The following is a 6000-nucleotide window of genomic DNA, read 5'->3' on the forward strand; positions in this document are numbered from 1 at the left end:
TTTCGAAATGGTTGTCGCGATTTCTTTGACTGAATCGATAAAACGCACACGGCATCTATGTAAAGCAGAATTTCTTTATTTTCTCTATCTTTACTATTTAAATTTTGAGAGCATATTTATATAGATTAAAGCAGATTGTAATTTTTTTAATATTATTATTTTATCTGATAGATTTACCGTGTTTAAATAAAAATAAAGTTCAAGTTCAAGTTCAACCAAACAATTTTCCGTTTTTTATCAAGGACCTAAATTTTACAACACCTTAAACACCAACATCATCAAAGCTTCCTCACCTTTCTCATTTAAAAGGGCACTTAAGGCATTTAAAAAATCTTGGGAAAAAGCCTTTAAATATTCAACATTTGTAAACTTCCGTAATATTGATTAGTTTAATTTTTCACCTGATATTATATTGTATCCGTCGCCGTAATTTTTATGCCATCTTCGAAAAATTGTAATTGAGGAGGCCTAATTAACATAAGCTCTATAGTTTCTTTTAGGCCTCCTCGCCATCTCTTCCTACATTTTTTTTTATTTTGGCATCTTTTTGTAATTATTGTAATCGTGTGGCAAATAAATGAAATACCTAAATACCTAAAACACAAAAAATTCCCGCGAAACGGGAGAGGGATTGGATAAGAACACAGTCCAGTCCCCACACTCTCCAAGTCCAAAATGGTGCGCCAGTTAATTTGATAATAATAACAATTGTATCATCGTAATGTAAGGTTTTGTTTGGGTTGTTTTCTTTAAAAAAGCAACAAAAGCGTTTTTTTATCCAGCTCTCCTAACTGTGGATGGATGGTTTCATTTTTTCAGCTCTCAAGGACTCGGAAAATCAGAGGTCGAATAAGCGCCCAGCCTCGAATAAGCGCCCACTCTCAAGGTCCAAAAACAGTTAATAAGCGCCCAGGGCGGTTAATCGAATAAGTACGGTAATCTACGTATGTATGGTCATGCTCCTTTGCTGATGGGTATTTACAGCAAATATTCAGGCTATTATAAAGTCAGACGAAGATTTAACAATTAATGAATGAGGCTGAGTATCTTATGAAGAATAATTATGGAGATCGAGGAGGGTGTTATCCGTCGAGGCCGTCCTCCGAGATCTCAATAATTCTTCATATGATACGAAAGCCGAATTCAATAATTGTTTTATTATTCATTCAAAATAATTCTTAGTTTAAAAACGTAGCTAAAACAAGCTTACCTGCATCGATGTTATTAAGTTTATCTTCGATGGTTTACGTTTAGGTTTGTCCAGCTCCGCAAATATTCTCCAAATAGCAGATGTCGCCCTCCGAGTTGTCTTCTTGCTGTTTTTGCTATGTTTTTAGCCATTATTTCGCCTCGTTCCAGCTGTAGTTCTTACTCTTGAAACGAGTGAAGCGTCCGCCATTTTAGTTTTTACAACGAAAACACCCCAATCTCGTCCCCAGGTCTTCTCTGTTAACGGCGCATTAACCTGTAGAAGGCTGCATTTTTGACGTCATTTCCTCGTTAAACACAAAATTCTTCCAAATTTGATCATCAGTAACTGGTTACGGTGAATTATGCGTGTGCTTTTAGCCAATCAGAATTGGGGAAATATTTTGAATGAATAATAATATATATTAACGAACGTTTTGTTAAGCTAACTTTATCTGGTAAAAATATAAAAAATGGGCCTGACAAAATATGGAGACTTTCCATGCTTGGAGTAATGCTTAAAAATATGACATGAAACTGAATATAAATCAAAGAAAATTTAAGCATCTTGTAAAAAGATCGTTATATCTAGGTCAGAACATCATCATTTGTGTTCTACGATGGTTACTAGGTTTTCAAAGGAAAAAATCACCCTTTTTTGCTAAATCATGTGTTTGTTGTGCTAATCAGAGACCCGTTTTAGATCAATTTTAAGGTAAGAGTCGGTGTATTTCTAAACAACGAAACTGATTTGGCTTTGACAATTCTTTTTCACTTACCAAATACAGAATTGTCAACAATTTGGTTTGTTTATGGTCTGAATTATGCTCAAAATTCCATTTTGCATGTGCGAAAGTTCTAAGGCAGTTGATCTCGAAGCGATGTAATTAAAACATAAGGTAGTGTAAGGTTACTTTTATGCCTTATGCAGATTAGAAAATGCATTGTTTTCGAGTGTTGAAATGTGAATTGATCTGATTTACTAATCCGAGGCCGCTTTGTTCTAAACAAGGTTAAGTTAAACGAGGGCTACTCTCGATTTTCAATTCTGTTTTAAAACTTAAAGATGAAGACTCCTGTAAATTCCTGTAAATCTTAACTTTGGCTGCCCCTGTGCGACAATGACGTGAAACTAATTGTCTAATTTCACGTGTTAGAGTGGTTTTCGTTTGAGTGTCGTAAAACCAAAACCAAAGTAATTACTCTGGCCAATCACATAGGACACAGACAATACATTGAACCAATCAAAACTCGAAGTAATTACATGTGGCTGACGCAAAGCGCGGGAAAATGCACGCGAGCGCGTCACAATTGGCTTTGGTTTTACCTCTGATTGGATGAAAAGGTGGCGCGAATCTTTTAAGCCAATCGCACCGTGTAGAAAGTGCAAAACCAATTACTTTTCGACACTCAAATGAAAACCGCTCTATGGGGAACGTATACAAGCGACGACAAATCGAAAAGGACTCTTAATTTTCGTCAATAAAAACAACCGTGCTAATTTTCTGGGCCCAGTTCTTCGAAGGCCGATTAGCGCTAATCCGGGGTTATATTTCAATCCGCGTTTCTTTTCCTTTTATTCAAAAGCATTTAGCGTAAAACGGTGGCCCATATCTGCGAACACAACAAACAGTTCTTGAAACACAACAAAATATTCCTGGAACACAACAAACACTTTTCCAAACACAAAACGGTATTATCTTAACACAACAAAAGTTTATCGAAACACAACACGGATTATTGAAACACAACACAACATTTGCAAAACACAAAACAAAATTCTTGTTGAATGGCCTGATAAATTTCGCCAACATTACTGTTCGTATTCCTTCTTCTAATCCGTGTTCTCGCGAAGCCTATAGTTCAAGTACGCATAGACATGCCGTTGCATGGTACTGTTCTAAAAAGAGTAATATAACCGAGTAATCAAACCCACGCTGAAAATAATGACGTATGAGAACCGTCTCTTTGTTTACGGCTTCTCCACATCTAGAGTAGTATTGGTGAGTTTCCTTCGAGCTCTTCTCATCAGTTCAAGCGCTTAAAAAACACATCCATTCTTGCGACAGATTGACACATGCGGGGAAGGCGCATAACCATTCAGCGGTTGAGTAAATGTGGGTTCATGCTTTGTTTTATAGCAAATCCTGCATTACGTAGTAGGCAGAATTTTGTGTTGTGTTTTGAAAATATCGTGTTGTGTTTGGATATTATTGTGTTGTGTTTCCATAAATTAAACCTTTGTTGTGTTTGGTTAATACCGTGTAGTGTTTGGAAAAATGTTTGTTGTGTTCCAGGAATATTTTGTGTTTCAAGAAATGTTTGTTGTGTTTGCAGATATGGGCCACCGTTTTTAGACTTAATTTTAGTCCGCGAAGTCCAAAAAGCATTTTCCGGGATGATTTTCTCTATTCTTTTTAGAGCATCCAATTAACAAATCAGTGGCATAAGTTAATCAGCAAATCACGTGCAAAAAAGATTAAACTGGATTACTTTTAAAGTTTCCATACCTGAATTCACATTTCGCAATAACCCTAGGTTATCTTAACCCACCTTTCAACAACCCTGCCCTAGTCAAGAAAAAATCCCTTGGGAAAATAATGAAGCTTTCCGTTGAGTCTATTTTCTTAGACTACGCTGAATCCTTAAAGTTTCCCTCATACCATGAGACAGCCAATATATAGTCATATGTGCATTGTCAGGGACGAGCTGAGGAGATGATAGCGGAAAATTACTTGAAATAATAGTTTAAAGAGGTAAATATAGTTAACGTGTTGGAGCTCCTTCTTCCAGCAATTAACCCAGAAAGCCCTTCCAAAACGTTATTTGGTCTTTAACCACACAGGGTGACACAGGTTTTTTCCCATTGGAACCCGCGAAAGCGAGTCGCGAAGCGAAGAGAAAGAAATAATCTCTCGGCGACCAGGCTCTGGTTGTTCAAACGATGGATAGAGCTATCCACCGGATAAATCACTATCCAGTGGATGAGTGTTATAGGGAAACTAATTGCGTTATCCACTACATAAAGATTTAACCAGCGGATAGCTTTATCCACGTTTTGAACAACTGGACCAGCACTTTAGCACCTCGCTCTTTACGCTTCTCCATCGCCGCTGATGAGCGGGAAGAGGTCTGGCATCCAGGGCACCTTGTTGAAGGCACAAATGTAATAACTGGTCACAAATGTAATAAAGGTCACAAGTGTGATAACATTTGGTCACAAATGTAATAAAGCTCACAAGTGTAATAACATTTGGTCACAACTGTAATAAACATCTAAACTAAGCTAAAACAAAAATCACGACGAAATCTAAAATCCCACAGACGACATTCTCTCCTACGTTTTTACACCACACTGTGCACGAGTATAAATTTTTTAAAATTTAAAAGATTTAAAAAGATATCACATCAAATCAAAGGTGAGCAAAAGGAACACAAGTGGTGTTGAAGGAATTGGTGGAAACACGGAAGGTTATAGCGGAATTAGAGGAAACACAACTGATGTTGGTGCAAGTGGCGAAGACAGAAATGGTGATAACGAGTGCAGAGGGGAGACAGGTCGTGTTGTCGGCATCTGCGGAGACAAGGAAGGTGATGGTGGAAGTAGAAGGGACACAAGTGGTGTTGGCAATAATGGGTGCGACACAAGTGGTGATGGCAAAGGTAAAGAGGATGAAGGTTATGTTCTCAGAATTGACGGGGACACGGAACAAGTTGGCAGAAGTAAGGGGGATACAGTAAGTGAAGTTATAAGTCGCACGGACAAAAATGACGAGGCGCAGAGTGGAGTAGGATCAGGATACACAGGGCAATTTTTAAACAACGATGTGCTAGAAAATATCATTAAGATTTCCTTAAAGTCCTTTCCGTTTATAAGAACATCCCTACGAGGTGTAAATACCTTCTTCAGAGAAACAGTAGACAAGATGCCTTGCCCTACGGTATACATTCCAGAACTTGCAGAAAAAACAGTCGTCATAAGCATAAGGAAACTAGTAATGCTGAAGGGGAGATGCAGTAGTGCTGTTGGACGCCTTCGGGCAGTTATTAAATCCCCTAAATGGTATCATGCATGGGTGAGGTTAGTTCCTCTAGAATTTGGATGGTTTGCAATATCTGGCATTTTTTGGAAGAATATTGCAAACACACGTAAATAGAAAAGCGTGCCAACCAAAGAAGAACAGATGTTCCTCGTTTAACGCCAAATAAGGAAGCTTGTTTTTTGGGTTTGCCAAAGACTGATTAGCTATATTGTTTCGCTCCAGGCTGATAAAACTGTGTTCTTCTCAGAAAAAATTCGTGCTTGGTGTATTAATCAATAGGACTTATGTTCGGTTCCCATACTTTTTTGTATGCACAACTACTGTTTCCCTGCCATGTATAGCAGGAAAGCAATTTGAAGTCCTAATTTGATAACCGCAAGCCGTTCTTTTTCAAGGTTGTAAGTTAATCTTCAGATTTAATGAGATTAAACCATTGTTTTGAAGTTATAGGTTGTCTTAAGTCCTTATTTTACTATATTGCAACAATAAAATTTCCGCCAGGACTGTGTGACGAAGAGGTGACACTACAGTCGCATGTTGAGACTGCTCAATGCCGTCATAAACCAGTTAGCAAGTTCACATGTAATTCGCATGAGGGTAACCTATCGTGCTTAACCAATCCTGGTCTCCTTCGCAGCCGTCCGTCTGATGCCATCAAGAAGAGCTATTTTCGGGCCTCTATCTCGTTTAAAATTAAAGGTTCCAAACTATCCGAAACTTTGCATACCTGTCGAATATTACGCTGGTCGTGCTGTTCCCAAAGCTTAAT

The sequence above is a fragment of the Porites lutea genome, chromosome 10 (assembly GCF_958299795.1).
Source record: "Porites lutea chromosome 10, jaPorLute2.1, whole genome shotgun sequence".
NCBI lineage: Eukaryota > Metazoa > Cnidaria > Anthozoa > Scleractinia > Poritidae > Porites > Porites lutea.